This window comes from Martes martes (genome assembly GCF_963455335.1).
Source record: "Martes martes genome assembly, chromosome: 7".
Lineage (NCBI taxonomy): Eukaryota > Metazoa > Chordata > Mammalia > Carnivora > Mustelidae > Martes > Martes martes.
The window spans coordinates 20,354,052-20,380,895 of record NC_137894.1 but is presented as its reverse complement, the minus strand read 5'-3'; the positions used below and the strand labels follow the sequence as shown (position 1 = coordinate 20,380,895).

The 26,844-nt window shown below is 48.2% G+C and overlaps 1 protein-coding gene across 1 annotated transcript in view; it reads left to right on the top strand.

Annotated features, from left to right (window-relative positions):
• LOC308345425 (transient receptor potential cation channel subfamily M member 1-like) overlaps window positions 1-26,844 on the top strand; it is a 39,752-nt gene that overhangs the window by 3,297 nt on the left and 9,611 nt on the right. Inside the window, exon 2 of the mRNA XM_080807558.1 lies at window positions 23,366-23,445. The gene's annotated coding sequence lies outside the window, so the exon portion shown is untranslated. The remainder of the gene's footprint in view (window positions 1-23,365; window positions 23,446-26,844) is intronic.

Genomic DNA, 26,844 nt, shown 5'->3' with positions numbered 1-26,844 from the left:
TGGTTCCCATATTGTACAACACAGCTCTAGACCTTTCAAGGTTTGTTTGTTTTTGGTTTTGGGGGGTTTTTTTTGAGATTTTTTATTTATTAATTTTAAAGAGAGACGGAATGAACAAGAGCCAAGAGTGTAAGCGGGGGGCTGAGGGTCAGAAGGAGCTAAGCTGGGAGCCCGACACGGGGCTCGATCCCAGGACCCCGAGATCATGACCTGAGTTGAAGGCAGACGCTTAACTGACTGAGCCACCCAGGCGCCCCTCAAGGTTTGTTCTTGTACAACTGCATCATAAGAGAAAGATCTGACTACAACTTTTTTTCCCCCAATTCATAATAGAGGTATTTACACTCTAGAACTTAAAGTTCTTCTTCAGAATGTCTGAGTGTTGCATAGCCCATGATTCATTATATTGCCATTGGTTTACCCAGTCCCTGACGGAGAGGAAAAAAGAAATTGGAGACTTCTAATCCTTCACTCGGTTCAAAACATACTGCAACAAACTTCCATGTATGCATGTAAAAGTATTTCCTGATAATAGGTCCCTAGAAGTGGACCTTGTGGTGACCTAAGTGGGTCAAAGGGTATATACGCTTGACCCTGTGGCAGGTGTCGCTCAGCTGCCCTCCAAAAACATGCTGCCAAGAGTCTGTGATGGGGAACCACATCCATAGCCAAGCAGGCCACCAGCTAGCCTTGGGGTTTGGACCTTGGTTCCCTTAGAAGTAAAACCAGGGAGCTGGGCTAACCCTTCCTAAATGCCCGATTCTATGGCTCAAAGATTGGTGGTTCCAGCCCATCCCTTTGGTAGGAAGGGGGTGCCTGGGTGAGACCCACCTTCAGCAGGGCAGGCTCAGAGAGGCAGATGAGCAAACAAAGCTCCACACGCCCTTTGTCTGAGGTCAGCAGAACACTCTCAGTGAAGACCCAATTCTATTTATTGTACAATTACTATTACACCCTTTTCCGTGAATACAATATTGTCTATGAAGTGTCACCCCAGCAAAGGGGAAGAGGAGCGAGGACCAGCCCCAGCAGTCTGGTTCCTGAGCTGGCTGCCTGAGGCATCACGTTGAGCTGTACCCACCCGACTCCGCTGGCATGCCACCCGGGGTCCTTCCCCACCCTGGTGGCCCCAGCTGTCATCACAGTCCCTGAGGGACACAGTCCCTGTTTGCACACACTGCCGATGGTGTGGGAAACCTTCCCAGGTCCTGGGAGTGTTGATGGGGGAAGCCCTGTGGACAGGGACCTAGAGAGTGGCAAAAGAGCACTGAAAAGGAGAAGGTGCCCCCCGTGGGATCCAGGCAGGCATTGGGAGATCAGTCTTGGTTTTCCGATCCTCTCTCTGATGAGCACTGTGCTGTACCCTCCCAGCCAGGGAAGACCAGACTGGGCCCTCCCACCATATCAGGGAGGCTCTATACACAGTGGCTTCCCAACTTGCTGGCCCTCCTCAGCAAGCCAGCCAGGTGTCGCTAGCTGAACCAGAAAGGGGAGCTGCAGAGGGGCTCCCCTGAGACCCTTGCGGCAATCCCTAAGTTCCCAATCAGGGAGGAACTGGTGATGGGGGAAGGGAAGATTGGGGCATTTGTCCATCCCCAGCTGTGTGCGGCTGAGGCTTCCAACCATGGCCATGGGTCCACATTGCATTTAATCAGGTCTTCTCCCCTTCCAGCGATGCCTTCTGGTTTTCAGCCTGCAGGTCTTTCGCCTCCTGGGTTAAACTTATTCCCAGATACTTTCTTCTTTTTAATGTCATTATAAATGAGATTGTTTTCTTAATTTCCTTTTTGAGTTCTTCACTGCTGGTGTTTGGAAACACAACCGGTTTTTATTTGGGGACTCTTCTAGAGTTTTGCTATTGTTTCATTACGGACTGCATCTGTATCCTTAAACAATACATTGTTTAGCTTTGTCTGGTTTTGAACTTCGTATAAATAGACTCGCACTGTGTGTGTCCTTGGGGACTTGCTTCTTTTGCTCTGTGTTATGTTTTGAGAGCCATTCAGATGGTGTGGTTTGTCTGTTTCCGTGGCCATATCATGTTCCCTTGGGTGAATATGTGATGACAGACTATAGCTCCTACTGCAGCTGGGCGTCTGGGCTGCTGTCTGTTAGGGTTCTCATGAATGGGGCCATGTGAGCATGCATGGAGGGGTCTCCCGGTGCACACATGCAGGAGCATATTTGGGGCAGAACTGCCGGATTCCAGCACGTGGCTGCTCAGCTTCCCCAGACAATGCCAAAATGTTTTCTCTCCTCTTTAAAGGGAGGAGCTCAGAAGCATCTGTCCATTCTGGAGAAAACCTTTGGAATCAGCCAGAGGACACAGGTGCGTAAGGAGGGACAGGGCTGTGCAAAGCCTGGACTGGTGACTTCACCATGACTCAGTGTCCCCTCTTGATGCCCATTCACCTTCCAGAGCCCGGACCAAAGCCCTGATCCCTCCACCCTGTTTAAAACCACAGGGAGGGAGCGCGTGCTGTCTGCAGACCTCTGCCGCCCAACGACGGTGGCATCTCAGTTCTGTGCGACAAGTACAGCGGGAAAGAGGATCGGGTGCTGTGCCTTGCTCCCGCTGCTCCCGCTGTTCCCGCTTCCAAGGAACACTTTCCTCTTTACTGCTGCACCCAGCTAAATTCTCCTTAGGCTCCGAGGATGAGCCAAAGGCCCCCTCCTTGCCTTCCCCAACAAGAGAAGTGCTTGTTCCTGCCCTGTCCCCCTACACCGTGCACACCTTTACAGTGCCATGTGTCCACCCGGGAGCTCCCGAGGGCTGAGAGCAGTCGCCTCACCCACAACCAGCAGAGCCCACCAGGTAAGGGAGCTTCATGGGCCACGTGCGTGAAACACAGGCCCACTGGCTTTCCGTCACATCACAAAAGGTGATCCGGGGCCACAGAGGTCCCACTGAACTTTTGAAGATAGATTTTTCTCTGCCACAACCCTCCCAAGTGTAAAATGCTGACGTGTGTGGAAACACTTATCTGTAAATCCATGAGCAGCCCAGATGCAGGCCTGAGTCCCGGGTCACTGCAGACCACATTGGTTAGGGCAGCCCTAGAGGAACCCGGCAAAGGTGAACAGCATCTGGGATGCTCAACCATGCCCCCTCCTCCCTACCCAGTCCCCCACGCAACTCTGCACAGCCACTCTCACCACAGGCTCCCTGCCAAGACTGGTCCCTGCAGGAGTGACCCTGTCGAAAGCAAAAAACTTTGTATTATTTGTTTCAAGTAAGAAGACAGGGAGAGGGGCTCCTGGGTGGCTCAGTGGTTTAAAGCCTCTGCCTTCAGCTCAGGTCATGATCCCGGGGTCCTGGGATCGAGTCCCGCATCGGGCTCTCTGCTCAGCAGGGAGCCTGCTTCCTCCTCTCTCTCTGCCTGCCTCTCTGCCTACTTGTGATCTCTGTCTGCCAAATAAATAAATAAAATCTTTAAAAAAAAAAAAAAGAAGAAGAAGAAGAAGAAGACAGGAGATAACTCTCAAAACACTGTCTCCAGTGGGGTCAGTACAGTGTATTAGGGGGGCAGGGGAGGGAGCTTGCGTATACATTAAGGAACTTGACACATTCTATTACTTAGGCACTTCTGTTCCACTGCGCATGCCGAGCATGTCCACATGCTAGTGCACACATTGCATATTTGAAAAGTGGTGGAAAACTCCACCCATAGGAGATCTTCATAATGAGCTAAAGGTAACTTCAGGACAGCTCAGGGGGACTTCTGGGGAGGGCCTCAGCTCCAGTCTGGTTCAGACTGGCTCATGTAAGGGGCTTTCAGGCGAGACCATCTAGCAAGGGGCTCTCGGGTGAAACACCCGGGCTGGGTGGGGGTCTCCTTGGCTGGAACTGTTGACTCTGCAAAACAAAACATATTCCTTCTCTGCTTCTGTCCCTCCCCCATCTCCCTTCTGCTAATAATGCTTAGCCCTCTTATTTGAGTAACTTCCCTCTGCATTCTAGCTGCCCAATGTGTCCCATCCTGGCTCTCGGTCTCTCAGAGCTGGCTATTGCAAACTGGCCGATCGGCACAAACAGTACTGAAATATGAGAGGTGCTTGCTGATTAATGCATGCACCCTGGTCCCCAGGAGCCCCAAGAAACTGATTTAGCATGGATGATAATATCATCAGTGCAGAGCTGCCATGAGGACAGAGAGGGAGAATACTGGTGAAAGAAAGCCCTGGAAAAACACAAACCCACATTAATGTCTGACATTGTCAGAGCTGACGACTGAGCAGTGAGTTGGAGAGGGAAGAGTCCCTGGTTCATCAAAGCGTCCCTCATCTCGGGGACAGCTGGTCAGGGCTGGGCCTGACTCTCAGCCCCGGCATCCCACTGGCCTCCTGCTGCCTCTGCCATGAACCATGAATTAGGAGCAATGTGTTCCAATGCCCACCGACCCTACCTGACAGAGCCTGGGTATTTAAAGGGAAGCTGAAATCCTACCCTGGATACTCTTCATCCAGTTCATGCTCATTTAAGAGACTCAAAAACTGTTTACTGAATACCGATCTCTGCCAGACAAGGGGCTTGAGGTTTTTCACACTAAATTGTATTTAACCCATACAACAATCCCACCTCACAGGCAAGATAGTCGAGGCTCAGGCAAGGTAAATACCTTGGCCAAGGTCATAAATGTAAGAAACGGTGAATCTAGGAGCTGATAGGTATGTCAAAATCCAGACTCCTTTTCTTTTCCCCACACCTTTGATTGCATTTTTACTTTAGGGACCACCTTTAAAGCCTTCCGCCAAAGAAATGACTTCAAGAGTAAAACTTTCAGGCTCCGGGGAAAACCCACTGGAAAGATTCTTTTCAGGGTGTGACACCATGTAGAATATGCCCAGAAAGTCACAGGACGAAACACCATGCCCACGGGCTAAAGGGTAAGGAGGCTTTCTTTGCAATGGCTGCAGGCTGGCCGGGTCCAAGGACCCAGAGGGAGTCCTGAGGGACTGGCCAAGAGGGGTGGTGGTTTCATGCGGGAGAGAAATCAAACACAAGCCAGTAAGAAGTGAGGGAAGAGTTTATTGAAGACATAGACCAGATAAAGACAGAGAGTCTGGGAGACACAGCAAGGAAAGGATAGTGTGTCTCATCTTCGTCCGGGGTCTGGAGTTTTTCTTGAGGATTGTGATCTGTTGTACGTGTCCTCTCCGGCACTGGTTGAAACAAGGACAAGTCCCCAGGTGTCCTCCAGAAGGCATTTATGCCTTGGAGCCATGGGTCTTGGTAGCAAGGTGTCGAGAGTCAGTGGTCTTGAAAAATGTATATGCTGACCTCGCCCAATCACTCTTTACGTATTATCTATGGTGCTGGAAGACTCCAAAGAAATCATTAACTCCCTGACCTTTACAAGGAGGACATACATTACGGCATGGGTGAGGTGGGGGTACAAGTCCTAGCAGGGATAGCAGCAGAAAAAAAGCAGTCCTTTCATGGCACCCATTTTACAATGGCTCAAAAGATGCCCACAAATGTCACTAACTTGTCATTAAAAAAAAATTTGTTTTTTTTACCTATTTATTTACCAGAAAGAGAGAGAGAGAACAAGCAGGAGGAGCAGCCGGCAGAGGGAGAGGGGGAATCAGGCTCCTCGCGGAGCAGGGAGCCCAAGGAGGGATTCGATCCCAGGACCCCGGGATCATGACCTGAGCCAAAAGCAGACGCTTAACCAACCGAGCCACCCAGGCATCCCAACTAACCCATCATTTTAAGAACGTTCTTTACAAGAGTGTGTGTGTTTGAATTAACAGGAGGAAAAGTCTGAAGGGCAAGTGTTAGCGAGTGTTACTGCGGGAGGCTAAGGGCTGGAGGCAGAAGGAGGGAAAATCACTTTTCAATTTAGACCCTTCTCAATCTTTTTAATTTGTTCCATGGAGCACTTACAAGTTTAGGGATGCTTGTTTGCTTTTAATTCTAAGCAAAGAAAAAAAACCCACACCATCCTCCCACCCCACCCCTACCAGCCCATGGAAATGGCCGCCCCCCCCACCCCCACCCTGTGCTCCAGGCATGAAACCTTGGGGGCCATCTCTATAAGGAAAATAATAGAAAACTGTGAGCTCCAGATCAAGTTTCAGGTCTTGGAGAGGTGAGCGTGGGGCCCTGTAGCTAAAGCTTCTCCGTCCTCGTAGGGGAGCAGCGCCCAGGCCAGGGACCCCCATGCCTCTCCATGTTACAGTGTGACTCCCAGCCCCACCCCGTCCCTATCTGCTGTGTCTTCTAGAACATGTCTTCTCATTATGATCCCAGGTCCCCTTGTAGCCTGGGTACAGGGGTGCCAAAGCACCTGACTCTGGGACTCCCAAACAGACCAGATTTGGCCACTGACAAAATCTGAAGGCAGAGAGACCAGGGGTGACAAAACAAAGGGATGTAGTTCAGTGAGGCCAACACTGGGAAGACAGCAGACCAGCTTCTCAAGGACTGTCTCCCAAGCGCTAAAAATACTCCTAGGTTCATAGAAGGAGAACGTGGGACAAAGGTCAGTGGGTTTGTGCAATGGGACTAAAGGTCAGGGGCATGATTGTCTTGGAGTCAATCATGTGGAGTCTTGCTGGCATCAGGCCCGTCGCCATTATGTCTCCCATCACGGGATGCTTTGCCAGCTGGATCTTTTGCCCAAGTTAAGAGATAAACTGGGAAGAAGAACTTGATTTGTTAAGAAGTACAGACTAAGGTCAAAATGGAGGTAGTCTTCTGTCACAGTCCCCACAGGCCTTCCCACCATCCCCCGGCAGCCGTGTGCACCATGGAGGGCCGGCCTGCCATGGTTACCAGTGACCTGTGGTGGGCGCCACACTGAGCCATATTGGAGTCTGTGGGAGAAGGAACAATGAGTGCCCTACATACGTTTACCAAAATATCCTCTCATGTTTTAACCCGTATGGGAGAAGTGAGTAAGACCTCTATAGTCAAAACACACGGCTGTCTAAAAAGCCTCCCACTGCCCAGCATGCTGGCCGGCCACTGTGAGCCCTCGCACACCACCCAGTGGATGCAGGTTGGTGACACAAGCCAAGAACTGGGAGCGCATTGGGAACAACCTTCGCACTACGATGCAAGGTCATGAAACAAACAACAGGAACCTGTCTTTAAAAGGTTGATGTTGTGTTCACAATGAACCCTTTGCGTGGATTTTATTTTTTTTATTTCATATGAAATGTTATTTATCTTAAGTACTGAATTTGGGGCACCCTGAGGTCAGTGCCTGGCCCCAGGCATCACCCAAGAAAGGCACACCAAGCCCAATTGTGCCATGCCTGCTCCGCAACTTCTGAGCACTGATTCCTTCCCTGGGTGTCCAGGTGGCAGTGCTGCCATCAGAGGCGTCCTCCCTCTGACTTGTTCCCTCTATACCACGAACCTGCAGCTCGTTGAGCTGTCTGGCTTGGAAGGACCCAAACAGAGTAGCAGGACGCTGCGGGCAGCATGGGCAACGGATCTCCAAAGCTTGTTAAAATATAGATTCTCGGGATGCCTGGGTGGCTCAGTTGGTTAAGCTGCTGCCTTCAGCTCAGGTCATGATCCCAGCGAACTGGGATCGAGTCCCACATCGGGCTCCTTGCTCGGCGGGGAGCCTGCTTCTCCCTCTGCCTCCGTCTGCCTCCGTCTGCCAGTGCTTGCTCGCTCGCTCTCTCTCTCTCTCTCTGACAAATAAATAAATAAATAAATATTTAAAAAAAAAAATAAAATAAAATATAGATTCTCATGCCCTGATTCTGATTCTAAGGCCTGGAGTGGAGCCTAGATATCTGCATTCTTTAAAAATTGCATTTAATTAGAGTAAGATACACACAACGTAAAATGTACCAACCCCGCCATTTTTAAGGGTGCCGTTCACAGGCCTGGAGGACATGTACGTTGCTGTCCGGGCCATCATCACCACCTTCTCCAGGACTTCATCCTCCGAAACGGAAACTCTACCCATTAAACACGAACCCCCCATCTCCCCTCCTCAGCCCCCATCCCACTGTGTCTATGGATTTGGTTGTTTGAGGTCCCTCATGTAAGCAGTCATTCTTCACGACTGGCTTGTTTCACTCAGCATAACAGCCTCAAGATTCATCCGCATTGTAGCAGGTGTCCGAACTTGCTTCCTTTTCAGGGCCGATCCTATTCCATGGTGGGGACAGACCACATTTTGTTCACTGCCTCATCTGCAGACGGACACTTAGGTTGCTCCCACCTTTTGGCTTATTTTGAATAGTGCTGCCATGAACAGGGTTGGACAAACCTCTCCCCGAGGCACTGTTTCCAACTCCTTGGGGTATGTGCTCAGAAGTGGGATTACTAGATCATATGGTAATTTTAAATTTCACTTTTGGGGAACTACCAGACTGTTTAGCACAGCATCTGCTCCCTTTCAGAATCCCACCTGTAGTGCACAAGGGTTCAGCTCTCTTCCCCACACTCACCAACACTTGTTATTTCCTATGCTGTTTTCACAGTAGCCATCCTAATGGCGATGGCTCACTGTGGTTTTGATTTGCATTTCCCTGATGATTAGCGATATTAAGTATCTTTTCCTGTGGGTCGGCCATCTGTGGGTCTTCTTTGGAAAACGGCATTCCAGTCCTTTGCCAATCTTTAGATCAGGATGTTTACTCTTGTTGTTGTTTTGGTCACTGTTAAGTTGTTAGAGTTTCTTACATATTCCAGATGTTGATTCTTTTTTTCTTTTTAAGATGTATTTATTTATTTGAGAGAGAAAGAGGACGAGTGGGAGGGGCAGAGGGAGAAGGAGGGAGAATATCAAGCAGATGCCCCACTGAGCACAGAGCCTGACACGGGGCTCGATCCCGGGACCCTGAGATCATGACCTGAGCTGAAACCAAGAGTCAGATGTTCAATAGACTGAGCCACCCAGGTGCCCTAAATGTTGATTCTTCTTCTTTTTTTTTTAAGATTTTATTTATTTATTTGACAGACAGAGATCACAAGTAGGCAGAGAGGCAGGCAGAGAGAGAGAGGGGGAAAGCAGGCTCCCCGCTGAGCAGAGAGCCCGATGCGGGGCTTGATCTCAGGACCCTGAGATCACGACCTGAGCCGAAGGCAGAGGCATTAACCCACTGAGCCACCCAGGCGCCCCTAAATGTTGACTTTTTAGTGGGTATTTGATCTGCAAATATTTCCTCCCGATCTCGGCATTTTTAACCACCGCCCCCGCACCATACTTTGAGGAACACTGGCACAGACCCTGGGGACCCCTTTCCAGAAGCAAGTCTCTGGGCCAGGTTCTGTTGAGGAGCAGGGCTCGAGGGGAAGAGATAGGGAGAAGAGTTGGCTCCGCTCAGCACCCATTGGCCCATTCTGGGAGAGGCAGCAATCCTGACCTCAACACCCACCAGCTATGGGTCTCTGGCATCAGAAGGAGAAGAGGGCTTTGCAGGTTCTGGTGCCCAGAAACGGTGGCTCCCCCTCATCTACAAGGCAAAGCATCCTCCTTCAAAAGCATGATCCTAAAAAACATGGGCCAGCCCTGGGTCCCATGCTATAATGAGGAAGAGTGGCCACTCCCATCGGTGAAGCACAGCTTGTATTTAGAAGTGTTTGTCAGTCTTACCCTTATGTGATCCTGGAAGTGGGGAGCAGAGGCGTCTGACATCTAGAGGGCCTGTGACTTGCAGGAGCTTTCTGCTCAGATGGCTCTGCAGGGGACTGGGGGTAGAAGTTGACCTTGGCCACCTTCCTTTTCTCCCTCCATCACCTCTGCCAACCCATCATCTTACCTGAGCTCCTGAAAGCTCACCCCTTTTCTTCAGGCTTAATGGAGAGCCCTCAGCTGGAGTGAAAACCCCTCATGTTCCTTGTGCATCGATCCTCATTCTTGACCCGACCAGCAGAGTCGTCTGCGGGGGTGGGAGGTTGGATTATCTCAACACATGGCCCTTTTTAGTTTCCTCTCTTCCTTCAAATGGTGCAAGAAAAGTGGATGTGTGAGTTGGTCCCACAAGACCTTCCTTCCAGGATATCAAAATATCAGTCTGGGTCTGGGGTCTTTTGCTGCATCTGTGGGACCTCGAGGTCTTTCCTGTCAACAATAAAAAATCAGGAGCAAGTATCAAAGACTCAGTAGCCCAAGCCCAGCAGCTACCTGTGTGGCTGGCGCAGCTGTACCATTCAGTGCCTGATTGCTCAGACTCGCTCTTCTTTTCTTTTGTTTTGCTTTGGTTTTTCCTCCTAATGGACAATTTGCATTTGCTCAGGGCTAATAACCGCCCTGCATTCCACCCAAAGGTCAGCAACCTCCTCACTTAAGGTGAGGTCCGCCTGGCAGGCAGCAGGTGTGAGTCTCTGACGTTGGGGCAGCACCACTTTGAACTAAGACACTATCTTATGTGATCTGACTGCATCGAGAATGATCATTCCAAAAACAAATGGGTATGGGCTCCCATTTGAACCGGAAAACCCAATTTTGATGAAATCCATTCGCTGGATCCTGGCAAGACTTTCACCTTCTCCTGTTCAGGCTCCTACAACAGAATACATACATCGAGGAGCTCATTGATCTACTTCTCACAGGTCTGGAGGCCGGGAAGTCCAAGATCAAAGCACCTGCAGTTGTGGGGCCCGCTGCGGACTTCCTGGCTCCCAGATCTTCTCACTGCGTCCCCTACATGGTGGAAGGGGCGGGGGAAGGCTCTGGAGTCTGTTCTGTGAGGACACGGATCCCATTCATGAGGGCTCCATTTTCTTCCTAAAGTCCGTTATCATTTTCCTTAGAAAATTAAAAACACGATATGAACAATGAAGAAATGGAAGGAAAGCATTCTGCGTCTCCCACCACAAGCACAACTTAACAAGCTAGTAAATGTGCTTCCTTTTTTCCTGGCCTTATTTTTTTTTTTAAGACTTTATTTATTTATTTGACAGAGATCACAAGCAGGCAGAGAGGCAGGCAGAGAGAGGAGGGGAAGCAGGCTCCCTGCTGAGCAGAGAGCCCAATGCGGGGCTCGATCCCAGGACCCTGGGATCATGACCCAAGCCGAAGGCAGAGGCTTTAACCCACTGAGCCACCCAGGCGCCCCTTTTCTGGCCTTATTTGGTACGCCCTCGATAAAGAGAAATGTCTTTAGGGCAGCGATAGGCAGGGAGCGGCGACAACCCGGGTGTCTGTGAACGGCTGGGCTCCCCCAGCGGAGTATTACTGAGGCATAAAAAGGAACGAAGCCCGGACACCAGCTGCGTTCCTGCTACCCCGGAAAACATGCCGAGGGAAGGAAGCCAGCCACGAGAAGCTACACTTCGTATGATTCCGTTTACATAAAATGTCCAGAATTAGGTAAATCCATAAAGACAAAAGGCAGATTCGTTGTTGTCAGGGACTGGGGGAGTAGGGGGTTGGAGAATGACTGCCAATAGGCAAAGGACTTTTCTTTAGGCATGACAAAGACACTTTGGGATTAGACAGTGGTGCCATTACTCAGCTTTGGGGATATACTAAAAAAACTACTGACTGTACCCTTTAAAAGGTGAATTTTAGAGTATGTGAATTGTAGCTCTTTTTTTTTTTTTTTTAAAGAAAAAGAAGAAGGTCACTTCCGGTGGCCTAAAGATGAAGCTCTTTTCCCATGACTCTAGTCTGGAGGATGATGTTACGGTGTCCCAGGGAGGGTCCCTGGATAGAAGAGGGCTGGGGGTCTGGGATCTGGAGAAGAGGGAACCCTGGCCCAGGGGAGGGGGGCTCTGATGACCCCCAGCATTTCCTGCAGGTCACCTCCTGTGGACTGTGTCAATAAAGCACAGGAAATCAGATCTTGAAGCTCTTCCAAGCATTATCGTGGAGTCTCATGTTATCATCCCCATTTTATAGATGTGAAAACTGAGGCCCAGTGCCTGAGGGACAACCACACAGTGGGCCATTACTTGGGGATCCTACTGGTTCTCTTTGCTGTAGGGGGCAGTGAGGCAGAAGTCTCCCTGAGAGGCCAGAGCAGAAGTATCTGCCAAAACAACCGAGAAATGGCCTATTGGATGGGGCCCAAGATCTCCTATACGGGTGGTGAGTGCGTGGCAGGTGGAGGAGGAAGGAACAATTGTGGAGTTTTAATCCTTGTGCACACAAAGATGGGTGGTTTGTCCCAGTGCTTTGGCGGGGAAGTTGTTTGATTCTTTGGGGTGGAGAGTTTCCAGGCATGCAGGTGCTGCCCAGGCGAGGCCCACAGGTGCTCCCAGAAGCCAGGCAAGGGCAGGTAGGGGGCATAACAGCATATGCAGGGGCACAGCCACCGCAACTGTGCAGGGATGTCCTCCGGTGTTCCCACATAGCGAGGGCATTCTAGAGAAGCCAGAAGTCAAGATTTCCGCCTGTAATCCCCCCTCGGTTAATCATGGCAGCTGATTCTTCTCTTTATCCAAGGGTCAAACCAAGTCCACATGTGCACCACACGCAGCCCCAGGATGAGAGTTTGAGGCCTCTGTTTTAAATACCCACGGCAGACAAGCAGTTTCTTTTGGCTAAATTGGTCCACGAATCAGTCATTTCACTGTGAGGTTTGCTGTTAATTTTGGACCAAAAAACAGGGCCACTGAGTAAACAGAGACTTGCCTAACAGTAAACCCACTCTTATATTTGGAAGTCACATCCCAGGGCTGGTCACATCTGCCCAGGCCAAAAGCCACTCCCTGTCCTCCTGGCCCTGCCTCCTGCCTCCCCCTGTCCTGTCCTCCCCCGTCCCTCCCCTTCCTCTCCTGCCTCCCCCAAGTTGTCCAGGCCCCGATCCCCCACCCCTCCACTCCTTGCCCTCCCCACCCCCACCCCCGGCACCCCATCCCAGCCCCAGCTTTCTCAAGGGTGTCCCCCTGCAAATTCCTCCTTCCTCCCGCACCTCTCCTAAAGAGTCATTTCCACTGTGTGCACATGTTCCAGAAGGTTCAATTCTCCTGACTCCTCCCGCCCCGCCGGCTCCCACCCCTTTCGGGCTTCCTCGGAAACTTCTCACAGGGACTGGTGCCAGCTGCCTGCATGTCCTCGGGCCCTGCCCTCTAAATCTACGTAAAGATCCAGAGAACAGTCTGACAGTGACCATCTGGGGGACCACAAAACCCAGACCGTACAAAAATTATCTTGGTCATGTTTACAAGTATTTCTTTCTTTTCTTCCTTTTTTTACCAAAAAAAAAAATCATAATAAAAACCTGGTAGACCCTGGACACCCTTGAGAAGGCTAGGGCTGGGATGGGGTGGTGGGGGTGCAGGGGTAGGGGAGCAGGGCCTGGACTACTTGGGGCAGGAGGGGGAGGTCCTGAGGCCCCGTACTCTTGAGCCATCATCCGGCGTGGCCCATCATGGGCACACAGTCCCCAGCAGAAGGACCATCTTGGCTCCTGTACCATTGCCTCCGTCCTCCAACTCACCTGTCTTTCTTCTGCAGCTCCCTCCTCCACTCCTCGGGGCTCAGTGCTAGGCCGCCTTTCTCTCTTAGACGTGTGGTCTTTTCTTTGCAATCTCAGCGATTCCCAGTATCTTAGATAGCACCCGTATAGTAAGCCCCAAACTCGTGTAGCTAGCAGCTATGAGACCCCTCTGCTGTCCCTGGAAGTCTAAGGGGCCCCTGGAGCCTGGGCTCTCCTCCTCGAATCCATTCTGGAGCTAGTCCCACTTCCATAAATTGTACCACTAGCCACCCAGGGCCACAAGCCAGAAAACCAAGGGCCATTACTTGTTTCCCCTTCCTTTACCTTTTTCAGCACAATGTCCATTCTCTGTCCCTCCAACCCCACCAACTATCTCCAGTCTGCCCACCCCACTCCACTTTCCTTGCTCCCAGGCTGGTCCAGACCTCTAACACATCTTGCCTGGACCACACTCCAGTCTTACTGCTGGTGGCCTGCATCCCCTTTGCCATCCCCAGAGGTTCATGCTACTCCTCTGTGCACCAATTCCTATGGCCTAAAGTCCCTGTGGGACATGCCCCACCTGCCTCTCCAGTTCCAAGGTCTGCTGCATGCCCAGTCCATGCTCCTCAGCTACCACCCCAGGTCTCTCCCCCATAGGCCCCCCCAGCACCCTAGAATTCTTCTCTGGTCTTTCATGTCTCCATTTCAATGTGTAAGCCGTTCAGCCAAGACTTGCCAACTTAACAAGCCCTCCAACCCACCCCACGTGGAGACCACGTACTCTATCACACCCTCTTCTTTATCCCCTTCGTATTCTTAGCACAATCTGCAATTTCTCTGGTTTACCTGCTGCCTTGCTTGTTTGCTGTTCATTGTTACTTGACCACAATGGAAGCCCCATGAGGGCAGGGCCATGACTACCTTGCTTGCCTCCATCCCCAGCCCATGGCCCTGAACCCAGCCATCCCCACGCTGGCCAGGTGGGGACACTCACAAAGGACATGGAACGTGAGTCTGTGGCAGCCTGGTTTCTGCCTGCACCTCCCTTCCCCAGAGAAGCCCCCATTAAGACACTCATCTCACGGTGGGCCTTCTCCTGCCCCTTCACAGCCCATCTCCAATCTCACCAGGGGAAGGATGGCACAAGACACCTACCCCTCCCCCATGCTCCCCCTCCACTATCTCCCTGCCCCTCCCCCCCATCCTCCCTCCCTCTGCTATGCACATGCTGTTCCTCCCACCCCCACCGTTCCCTGGCCCCAGATGTCTCCGACCCACCTTTTCAGATCTTACCTGTACTATGAAGTAGTAGGAAGTTCAAGTTCCTTCCTCCCTATACTTACCCCCTCTAGACTCCTGGCACCTGGTGGTTTTTGCACCACCAATTGAAGCCTTGACAACATACAACCTCAATTTCCTTCATGCATCTTACTATCCTGTGATAAAAACAATGACCAGGATTTCTCTTTAAATCTAGTACCTCCCTGGGGCACCTGGGTGGCTCAGATGGTTAAGCATCTGTCTTCGGCTCAGACCATGATCCCAGGGCCCTGGGATAGAGCCCCACATTGGGCTCCCTGCTCAGTGGGGAGCCTCCTTCTCCCTCTCTCTCTGCTCCTCCCCCCCCCCACACATGCTCACATGTTCTCTCTCTCTGTGTCTCAAATAAATAAATCTTAAAAACAAAAACAAAAACTAGTACCACCTAGATACTATACAAGTGTTATCCCACTTGTTATCCCAGGTGAGACTCAAACTATGCAATCCAGTTTCCATCTCAGAGATGAAAAAAGCCGCCGCTCAGAGGGCTTGGGGAGCATGACGGTGGCACCGTCTCCGTGTCCCCCCACTCCACCTCGCAGACAGACTGTCCAGTGAGAGTGCACTCTCTCAGGTCAGATTTTAACTCCCAGCGCCGGTGTTCCTATGATCTTGCCCTAAAGCATTTAAAATAACCATTCATGATGGGTGGGAATATTTTGGATGAGTGGACAATATCTAACCTAACGGGGGGAACTGAAGGGTTTATAAGTGAACCATAAGGGGCTCTGCTCTTCTTCCATTTCCAAGGACGTGCTGTGCAAGATTCCCTGGCTCTGTGTGGTTACGCTGGCAGTCTCAGCCCTGGTAGCAGAGGCTGGAGGGGAAGGAGGAATGTTTGACTAAGGGGTCCTCCACCCTTTGCCTTTCACCTGCATCAGTGCTGTGCAGCCACCCAGGAGGCTGAGCTCCTCCCCCACGGTGAGCAGAGACTCTCCTCAGGTGACCTGGGTTTCCTCCCTTCTGCTCCACGTGCACCTCGCTGCGGGAGCGTGGGCGCAGGGGCCAAGGCTGCGGTAGGCGGTGTTGATAAGTGCTGAACAGCCCTGGCAATGTTCCATCAGGGCGGTTTACTGACTCATTTAGTCCTCGCAGGGTACTGAGCACCTCCTCTCTGCCAGGCACTCCTGGAGGCCCAGGGGATAAAGCAGAGAACAGAACAGCGTTTCAGGAGAGGGAGAAGGGAAGAGAGTGGGATAAAGTGTATGAAGGACAGGGAGCAGGGCTTGGGGGTGGGATGGGGAGTCAGAGAGCCTCCCTGAAGAGGGGACCTTTGAGCAGAGACTGAAACAGTGTGAGAGATTGTGCTCAAAGAATGGTTCTTGTACCTTTTGTTTACCCTCAGAAGATTCTAGAACATTTCTGGAGACCCAGCTGTAACTTAGAATTTTGAACAAGAATGTTCTTCAGGACTAAACTTTAAAAAAATAAGTAGTTAATACTTCAAGAAAAGCACTGTTTCCCCCCCAGGGAAAGTATGTTAGTCATATGCTAGCTTATTCATTAGAAGAGGAAAAAAAGGATTTTTGGTGAAGCAGAGGGGTAATGGATTGAGTTTGGAGGATGCCAGCTGCTGCTCTTGTCCAGGGCTACAAGCAAGGCCTGGGGCTTGGCATTCTGAAAAGGTCCCAAGTTTGCCGGGTAATGTGCAAGCCAGTGCTCCGTTGGGGTCACAGATGTCCTGCACCTGCTTGCAAAGGATATGCTGGGGGCGGGGAGGACTCTGTGATGGAGGAATTTCAACGCTGCCTGAGACAGAGCAGACATTAATAAAAACGAGAGGCACATTACTGCTTTCCAAGTCCTTCATCCACCTCAGCATATTAAATCCTGTGGGGCAGGTGGCATTTCCTCTTTTGATGATGTGGGACCTGAGCCTCGTCCTCCAGAAACTGGACATTGGTTTTCCGATTGCCAACTGCGTAGGCACAGGCTTCCTGGAAGTGCCCGCTGGCTGGCTGGTTATGCGAGGCGGGCTGAGAGGGAGGACAGGCAGAGAGGGCAGAACCTAGCAGGGGGTGGGACCTAGAGAGGGAGTGGGGGGAGGGGCTGCGAGGGGGTGGGACGGAGACAGCATAACCCAGAGATGGGAGGGCATTCCATGGTCATGTGACTACAGTCTCTAAAACTATTCCCAGTCTTTCCTTGTCTTTCATGGCCTTGACATTTTTGCAGAGTATGGGTCAGTTATTTTGTAGGATGCCTCTCAGTTTAGGTTGTCCGAGGTTTCGTCCTGATTAGATACAGGTTATGTATTTTTGGCATCTTTGTCCTGCGTGCGTTTTATCGGGAGGCTCCTGACGAATATTCATTCCATTACTGGTGATGCTCACTTGGTTTTCGGGGGTATTTGCCAGATTTCTCCACTGTCCAGCCATTAATTTCCCCTTTGTCGTTAGTAAATACCTGTGAGGGATAGTATGAGATTATGTAAGTGCCCTGTTAAGGCTTCAAACTTTGACCCACGGCTTTTAGCATTCCTCCAACATCTGTGGTATCCTGATATACATGCCTTTGGGATTGTTGTGTTGGTCCCATTCCTGACTAAGAATACCCGAGGCACTTGCCAGGGCCTGTGTTACTCAGGGCAAGCCCACACAGGCATTCCCTTAATGGGACAAACGTTGTGGCTGGACCAGCCCTTGTCCTTCTTATCATGGTTGCACGATGCACTTCAGCAAAAACCAGCAGGAAACTTGGAGGAATGAGATTTATCACTTGCAAGCCTGGAGGGTATATGGCACACCCCAGGACCACACAGCGAGGGCACGGATAGAGATAGAGTGCAGACCTAGAACTCTACCTCTGTTAGGGTGCAAAGGTGGGGTGTCTGGGTTTTTGAGAGTTTACTCTGTATGGCTCATTTCAAGCATGAGAGCAAGAATGAGGGCACAGGAAGGGCCATGGTCAGGTATCAAGGTCACCCAGGGCTTTCTGAAAGAGGGAGCTTCGTGAGTTGGGGGGAAGCCTGGTTCTTTATTTGGTTGTTTTGCTAGTAGCTGTGTCACACACCTGCAATATGTTTACTGGAAGTGGATGTCTTTGATATGGGTGCCTCATCACTCAAAGGCTTCATGTCAGGCACTCACATTAGGATAGAGAAAGTTTAACATTCACTTATACTACGGTAATCCTCTCCATCTGAGTGTGGGGAGTAAGACTAGGTGACTCTCTTCCAATGCACGGAATACAGAAGAAGTGATGAGATATCACTTCAAATATGAGGTTATAGAGAGACTGTGACTTTTGTCTTGTGTGACTTTTATGCTTCCCCCTCCGATGGAGGTCACCCGCCATGTTGTGAGCACCCTGTGGAGAGGCTCACATGGCAAGAAACTGAGGGAGGTGCTGGGCCCACAGGCCTTGAAAGGAACTGGGTCTTCCCAACAACCACATGGGGGATCTAGGCATGTCCTCCCCAGTGGGTTTCCTTCAGATGAGACCACAGCCCCCACCCATGGCTTGATTGAATCCTTGAGAGAGACAGAGTCAGAAGCACCCAGCTAAGCCTCATCTAATTCCTGGTCCACAGAAACTGTGAGATAATAAATTTTATTGTTTTAAGCTACGAAGTTTGGGATCAATTTGTTATATTAAGCAATAGGTAACTAATACAGTACGTTATATATACTCATCGTGTGTGTGCGTGTGTGTGTGTGTGTGTGTGTAGAAAGGGACCACACGCACCTATATCTATATAAATTTTTCTCTCTCTACACATTACAAACCATGGGTTCATACTGATCATTTCAATCTCAATCTCCTGCTACAGGGATTTGTTCTAACCTTCCCCACCTTCCACGTTTGTAATCCTCCAATAGTAAGAAATCCAGCTCCTGTTACCCACAATGTACGGATTTCTTTGCTCTGTCCTAGAATACACAGAAAGAAATTTCAGAATTGCTATCCTATGTCTCTGTGAAAAGCTAGCCCACTCATGGGAATTCAGTATTTGTTAGAACTCTTATTGTCTTTAATTGAAGGCATATAGTCCAAATACTATGACTCTATTTCAAAAGTGGCGGAGGGTGGGGGTGGGGAGTGCCCTCCCACCTTCTCTGGGGAGTGAGGAAGGACAGGCAAAAGGGAAGCATATTTTCTCTCCAGACAGCAAATGCTCTGCTTAGCTATTCCACACTGGATTATTAGAACATTCCACATGAGAAGCGTTGGGCACAGGGCTTGCCACCCAGAGATTTCTCCCTTGGGCTGATGTGGCCACTTTCCCCTTACTGACTGTGGTTTTCAAGCACTCATTAAATTGTTTGGGGAGAAAGGTATACAGCGTTTCTTTTTTGAAGGCCCCTAGGGAAGTTTTTGAATTATAATCCTTCCTGTCATTCAAAAAGGAACCAAGTGACCGGCTGACTCTACGATCTTCCCATAAAGGCTTGGGGCCCCATAGGTCCCTCCAGAAGGATGAAAACCCTGATCAGACTGTCTCTGCATGCCTAAGACTGGGGCCAGGACTCTGCAGAGCAATAAAAGGGGCATTGGGTCCTGACTTGACTTCACTGGGGAGAGCCTCTGTGATACGTGGGTGTTATTGCCCCCCTCTGAGGAGGTGACATCCATGGACACAAGGGAACCCCTAAAGCAGCATTGCTGCCCAGGTGGGTGAGGGCCACTAGACCTTCAGGTCACAGTCACACTGCGACGCTCCCTGGAGACTGTGGGACGGTGGCCAAGAACAGGAGGCTCTGCCTTCCATGGTTTCTCCAAGATCTGGCTCAGGATATCCAGGTTTCACAAGCAGGTGGCTGCATTCCCCCGTGCCTGCTAACCCAACATCAGAGACACACTCATGTTGCATACACACCACATGCCACATAGCACACATGCCACATGCATGATACACACCACATACACTGCGCACATCACACGTGTATATGCACCGCACATATCACACCCACTCACACACATGCTACCACACATGTGCACACATCACACCACACCACATACCTATATCCCATACACTCCACACTCATACACCACAGATACATCCTACACATGCACGAACACATCATACAAGCACACACAAGCACATACACAAATAGCACAACCCTCATTGAGCCAGGCCTCAGGGAGATACAGAGAATGATGCTGGCTCCCCAATAAAGGAGACAGGTTTGCATCCTGCCTCCATTGGCTCCAGAAAGCCACCCTGTGCTGCCAACCTCCTTCAGTGTGTGCGGGTGCTACACAGTCCAGCACTGCTGGGGGCTGGTGACCCAGCCTGCCCTGGAAGTCCCCAAGCACTCAGCACAGCACCTTGTACAAAACACATGTTCAACAAATGGACGTAGAGAAATAAGAGGTTGGCAAATGAAAAATGACAGCAACAAGGGCTTTTCTCTTCTTAAAAACTTGTTTTATTTTACTTTTGCATTATAGGCAAACTTTTTTTATTTTTAAATAGTTTATACATTTATGTAATTAAAATTTTTATGATTTTATGATGGGATTTCTCATATTTCTTTTTAAATTTTATTTTATTTATTCACTGTTCCAAGATTCATTGTTTATGCACCACACCCAGTGCTCCATGCAATACGTGCCCTCCTTAATACCCACCACCAGGCTCACCTAACCCCCCGTCCCCCTCCCCTCCAAAGCCCTCAGTTTGTTTCTCAGAGTCTACAGTCTCTCATGCTTCATCTCCCCTCCCAATTTCCCCCAATGCACTTTTCCTTTCTTTCTCCTAATGTCCTCTATGTTATTCCTTATGCTCCACAAATAAGTGAAACCATATAATAATTGACGCTCTCTGCTTGACTTATTTTACTCAGCATAATCTCCTCCAGTCCCGTCCATGTTGGTACAAAAGTTGGGTATTCATCCTTTCTGATGGAGGCATAATACTCCATTGTATATATGCAGCATATCTTCTTTATCCATATGTCTGTTGAAGGGCATCTTGTTTCTTTCCACAGTTTGGTGACTGTGGCCATTGCTGCTATGAATACTGGGGTACAGATGGCCCTTCTTTTCACTCCATTTGTGTCTTTGGGGTAAATACCCTGTAGTGCAATTGCAGGGTCATAGGGTAGCTCTATTTTTAATTTCTTAAGGAACCTCCACACTGTTTTCCCAAAGTGGCTGCACCAACTTGCATTCCCACCAACAGTGTAAGAAGGTTCCCCTTTCTCCACATCCTCTCCAACACACGTTGTTTCCTCTCCTGTGGATCTTGGCCATTCTAACTGGTGTAAGGTGGTATCTCAATGTGGTTTTGATTTGAATCTCCCTGATGGCTAATGGTGATGAACATTTTTTCATGTGTCTTTTAGCCATTTGTATGTCTTCTTTGGAGAAGTGTCTGTTCACATCTTCTGCCCATATTTTGATGTGATTATCTGTTTTTTGAGTGTTGAGTTTGAGGAGTTCTTTATAGATCATGGATATTAGTCCTTTGTCTGTAGTGTCATTTACGAGTATCCTCTCCCATTCCATGGGTTGCCTCTTTGTTTTGTTGACTGTTTCCTTTACTGTGCAGAAGCCTTTTATCTTGATGACATCCCAAAATCTTTAAGGGGGAAAAAAAACGCAACATTTTATTTTTTTTGTTAAAGATTTTATTTATTTATTTGACAGAGAGAGAGATCACAAGGCAGGCAGAGAGAGAGAGAGAAGTAAGCAGGCTCCCCACTGATCAGAGAACTGGATGCGGGGCTCGATCCCAGGACCCCGGGATCGTGACCCGAGCCGAAGGCAGAGGCTTTAACCCACTGAGCCACCCAGGCGCCCCAAACCCCAGCATTTTAAAAGGAAAAACTTAAGCCCAGCCAAAAACCTGCACATACATGTTTATTGCATCTTTATTCATATTTGCCAAAGCTCAGAAGCCAACGGCTTCAGTGAACGGTGGCTCATCCAGACAATAAAATCTTCATCAGCATGAAAAAAGAAATGAGCTATAAAGCCACAGAAAGGCATAGAGGAATCTTAAATGCATGTTAGTAAGTGAATGAGGCCAATCTGAAGAGGCTACATAGATAGGATTCAAACTGTATCACATTCTGGAAAGGGCAAAACTGTGGAGACAGTAAAAATATGAGTGGTTACCAGGGTCTTGGCTAGGGGGGAGGAAGGGATGAAAAACAGAGCACAGAGGATGTTTAGGGCAGTGAAACTGCTCTGTATGATAGTGTGATGGTGGATACGTGTTATTATACATTTGTCAAATCCATAGGGTATACGACACCAAGAGTGAATCCTACAGTAAACTATGGGCTTTGGATAATTATGAAATGTCAGTGTAGGTTCAACCTTAGTAAACCACATACCACTCTTGATGGACAGTGCTGATAATGACAGAGGCTGTGCATGTATGGGAACAGGGAGTATATGGGAACTCTCTGTACCTCCATTTCAATTTTGTTATAATGCTAAAACTGCTGTTGAAAAATAAAATCTTTTTGGGGCACCTGGGTGGCTCCGTGGGTTAAAGCCTCTGCCTTCGGCTCAGGTCATGGTCCCAGGGTCCGGGGATGGAGGCCCGTGTCGGGCTCTCTGCTCAGTGGAGAGTCTGCTTCTCCCTCTCTCTCTGCCTGCCTCTCTGCCTGCTTGTGATCTCTGTAAAATAAATGAATAAAATCTTTTAAAAAAGAGTAAAAATAAAATAAAAATAAAATCTTTTTCAAGAATTTAAAAGAGCACTCCATTTGTGAGTGTCTCCTCTTCGCCATGTCCCCCAGGTTTCCAGATCCACCCACCTCCCGGAGCAACCAGTGTTAGCTGCTTCTTGTGAACCCTTCCTAGTATATTGCATCTACCTTCAAGCAAGAGTATTTCCATATACATATTTCTTATGTAATGGAATGACAATACCCTAGAGATTATTCCATGTCTTGCTTTTTCACTTACTATAGCTCGGTGATCTTTCCCTGTTGACACAGAGAAAGTCTTATTTTTTTTTTAATAGCCACAGAGAATTCCATGAATGACTCTTCCATAACACAGGTAACAATCCCCTACTGGAAGACAGTAGGTGTTGTCCAGTCTTTGGATATTATAAATAGTGAATGCATAGTGTGCATTTTGCATGTGTTCAGGCGTATTGGTAAAGTAAAATACTGACATGTCCAGAGGTATATGCTTTGCAATTTTGATATTATTGCCAAATTGCCCTTGACAGACATTGTACCAACTTCCAGCTGCAGCAACTGTGTTATATGAGTGCCCATTTCCTTACAACTTTCAATATTTTAAATATTTTAAATTATAAAAATAACATTCAGTGAATCTGAGCACCAGAGAGCCCACTTGTAAAATTACTATGGTGTGTGGGTGCCTAGAAGCCCACAGAAGACGACGTTCTTGACAGCAAAACAAAATCTTAACCAGAGCCTTGTAGACTTGGTTGGTTGGCTTCTCCAGTAACTCACGTTCACACCAGGGCTTGTCCAGGGCTTGTCCAGGCACTGGCTTACTCCAGGGTGGCATCATGCCCCCTTTGCAGACTGATTTGTATGCAAAGATTACTTTTTGCAACCTTATGGAAACCATGAATACATACTTCCAAGCCATTTCTCTGAAAAGGAACCGGAGCTAAAATCCTTGAAGAGCTGCCTCCACCATCAATTCAGATGTTTTGGGCAGACTTCTGTTAGTGGCACTGTGGTTTTATAAAAGTAAAAGAGAGAAATCTGACTAGACTTTGGGAAGATATCAATCTAATTTTCATTTCTTTCTCTTCCAGGGACAGAAAGCTTGGATAGAAAAAACCTTTTGCAAAAGAGAATGTATCTTTGTAATTCCCAGCACTAAAGACCCTAGCAGGTAAATTGGAAGTCACAACTAAGACATTATCCAAACCAGCACTTGTCTACCAGGTGCTAACAACTATTCTTGTGTTTGTGGGGTTTGGGGGGACGATGCAAGAAGAACGGTCAGAATCCATTCCCCATGGGAAGCATTAACCATGGAATACTTCAGCTAAAAAGCTTCTCTGTTAAGATGCAGGAAAGATTGCTGTCCGGCACTCATCCTAATCTAACGTGAGCTCTCATAACCAGATGGGCTGATAGTGTTCCTCCTAGTCTTAGGGAGAGCAAGATGCTGACAGCTTTAGACAGATTTCCAGGGTAACTTCATGGCCTTTTGTTAGAGATTTATAATGTTATTTAGATAAACAAGTACCTCCACCACGGGAAAGTTCTGAGCAGTTAAGTGAACTAGATGTAACTCTGTGAATGAAAAGGCAGACTTTGTACACAAAATGTCAATTTCATTCACTTACATGGAAATTAGTCTGTTATAAATTAAACAATAGGTTTTCTAAAGCTGTGAAAGTGACTGGAGATGAATTTAGCCAAACCTTCCCATCTCTGAGGACAATAGCTATGAGTGGAGTTTGGAGAGCCAGAGGGAGATGTTTTCTCCATATGTTCACCCGATATGATCCTACCATGCAGGTAGGATCACTGACAAAGAGTGCACAGACTCTCAGAGATCACGTAGGTCAAATCTGACACATACAGCCTCAGCCCTGTCATGTCCCCACGCTCGTCCTTTCCACCACCACTGCATAGATTCTTCTCTCTGCTTAAACCCCAGGGCAAAAAATATGCTGTAAGGGACAATGCCAAAGATCACAAAAGTGTTCCTTCCGTTGCACATAAATTTCCCTCCTTATTTCAGTGATACCTGGACCCTCCTTGAAGGAAACTACCTATGCCAGCCTTCCTGGCATTGCAATGCCCCACACAACCAAGAGGCTAGGCAGCAGAAGAAGCAGAAAGGGCCTCAGGGACTCACACATGAGACTCCTCTGTGAGTTGGATACATTCTCTAGCAAGGGCTTAAAAAAAAAAAAAACAAAAACCTGGAATGAATAAACAACCATTTAACAGTCCCTGGAAATGGTCCAAGGGGCAATAGGAAATAAAGAAATATCTATTCAAAAACACCAACAAAAATTCAGTAAGAAGGGCTAGAGTCTGGTATTTGAACCAAGAGAGCTCCACCCCTTCCCGCTCCAGGCTTAGTAAGAGCAAACTAAATCTTACGGAAGCAGAAGGAAATGATAAAGAATAAAATGGAAGTTAACAAAATAGAAAATTTTGAAACAATAGAGAAAAATCAATGAAATCAAAAGGTAGTTCTTGGAAAAGATCAACAAAATTCACAAACCTTTAACTAACTCAATGAAGAAACAAAGAGAACAAATTCAAATTACTAGAATCAGAAATAAAAGGGCATAACTTACCAATCTTACTATCAAATTCCAAGAAAGATACAAACTACCAGACTAATTCAAGAACAACACAATCTGAATAAACCTATAAGAAATGAAGGCATAGGGGGTGCCTGGGTGGCTCAGTGGGTTAAAGCCTCTGCCTTCGGCTCAGGTCATGATTCCAGGGTCCTGGGATGGAGCCCCGCATCAGGCTCTCTGCTCAGCAGGGAGCCTGCTTCCTCCTCTCTCTCTGGCTGCTTCTCTGCCTACTTATGATCTCTGTCTGTCAAATAAATAAAATAAAATCTTAAAAAAAAAGAAAGAAATGAAGGCATAGGATTAGTATCAAAAATTACCCACAAAGTGGGGCATCTGGGTGGCTCAGTCGGTTAAGCAGCTGCCTTTGGCTAGGGTCATGATCTCAGGGTCCTGGGATCCAGCCCCACATCGGGCTCCCTGCTAGGTGGGGAGCCTACTTCTCCCTCTCCCTCTGCCTGCTGCTCTGCCTACTTATGCTCTCTGTCTCCATCCCTCTGTCAAACAAATAAATAAAATCTCTTTAAAAAATTTTTATGATGACTTTTACCAAATATTTAACATAGGCAGTAACCTCTTCAACATCGACCATAGCAATTTCTTCCAAGATATGTCTCCCAAGGCAAAGGAAACAAAAGAGAAAATGAACTTTTGGGCCTTTATCAAAATCAAAGCTTCTGCACAGCAAAGGAAACAGTCAACAAAACAAAGAGGCAACCCATGGAATGGGAGAGGATACTCGTAAATGACACTACAGACAAAGGACTAATATCCATGATCTATAAAGAACTCCTCAAACTCAACACTCAAAAAACAGATAATCACATCAAAATATGGGCAGAAGATGTGAACAGACACTTCTCCAAAGAAGACATACAAATGGCTAAAAGACACATGAAAAAATGTTCATCACCATTAGCCATCAGGGAGATTCAAATCAAAACCACATTGAGATACCACCTTACACCAGTTAGAATGGCCAAGATCCACAGGAGAGGAAACAACGTGTGTTGGAGAGGATGTGGAGAAAGGGGAACCTTCTTACACTGTTGGTGGGAATGCAAGTTGGTGCAGCCACTTTGGAAAACAGTGTGGAGGTTCCTTAAGAAATTAAAAATAGAGCTACCCTATGATCCTGCAATTGCCTACAGGGTATTTACCCCAAAGATACAGATGGAGTGAAAAGAAGGGCCATCTGTACCCCAGTGTTCATAGCAGCAATGGCCACAGTCACCAAACTGTGGAAAGAAACAAGATGCCCTTCAACAGACGAATGGATAAAGAAGATATGCTCCATATACACTATGGAGTATTATGCCTCCATCAGAAAGGATGAATACCCAACTTTTGTACCAACATGGACGGGACTGGAGGAGATTATGCTGAGTGAAATAAGTCAAGCAGAGAGCATCAATTATCATATGGTTTCACTTACTTGTGGAGCATAAGGAATACCATGGAAGACATTGGGTGATGGAAAGGAGAAATGAGTGGAGGGAAATTGGAGGGGGAGACAAACCACGAGAGACCTTGGACTCTGAGAAACAAACTGAGGGTTTTGGAGGAGGGGTTTGGGTGAGCCTGGTGGTGGGTATTAAGGAGGGCACGTATTGCATGGAGCACTGGGTGTGGTGCATAAACAGTGAATTTTGGAACACTGAAAAAAAAATAAAATTTTTTAAAAAAGAAAGAAAAGAATTAATACCAATTTCTCACTAAAAAATTCAAAAAATAGAAGATTAGATAACACTCCCCAACTCAGTTTTCAGTTTCATGAGGTCAATACTACCTCAATATTAAGACCAGACAAAGACATCACAAGAAAGGAAAACTATACGATGACATCTTCTGTGAGTACGGATGCAGAAATCCTGAACAAATACTATCAAACCAAATATAAAGACATATAAAAAAGAATTATACACCATAATCAACTGGGATTTATCCCAGGGATGCAAGTTTGG